The following is a 240-nucleotide window of genomic DNA, read 5'->3' on the forward strand; positions in this document are numbered from 1 at the left end:
GCGCGCACGTGAAATCTGACATTATCTTGGTGCAAGCACTTTTTTAATTTAAAAAAAAAACCCAGACAAACAAAATCCCTCTCTTCCCCAGTCTGCTTTGTTCCGAGCTCTACCGGGAAAAAACAAAACAAAACACCAAACCCACCTTTATGCAAACTCAGCACAGAGGGAGGAGGGGAAAGGGAGCGGGGCGGTCCTTAAGTTTCCAGGAAGGCGCAAGCGCGTCAGCTCCGACCCTTT

Source organism: Erythrolamprus reginae, chromosome 2, assembly GCF_031021105.1.
Source record: "Erythrolamprus reginae isolate rEryReg1 chromosome 2, rEryReg1.hap1, whole genome shotgun sequence".
Classification (NCBI taxonomy): domain Eukaryota; kingdom Metazoa; phylum Chordata; class Lepidosauria; order Squamata; family Dipsadidae; genus Erythrolamprus; species Erythrolamprus reginae.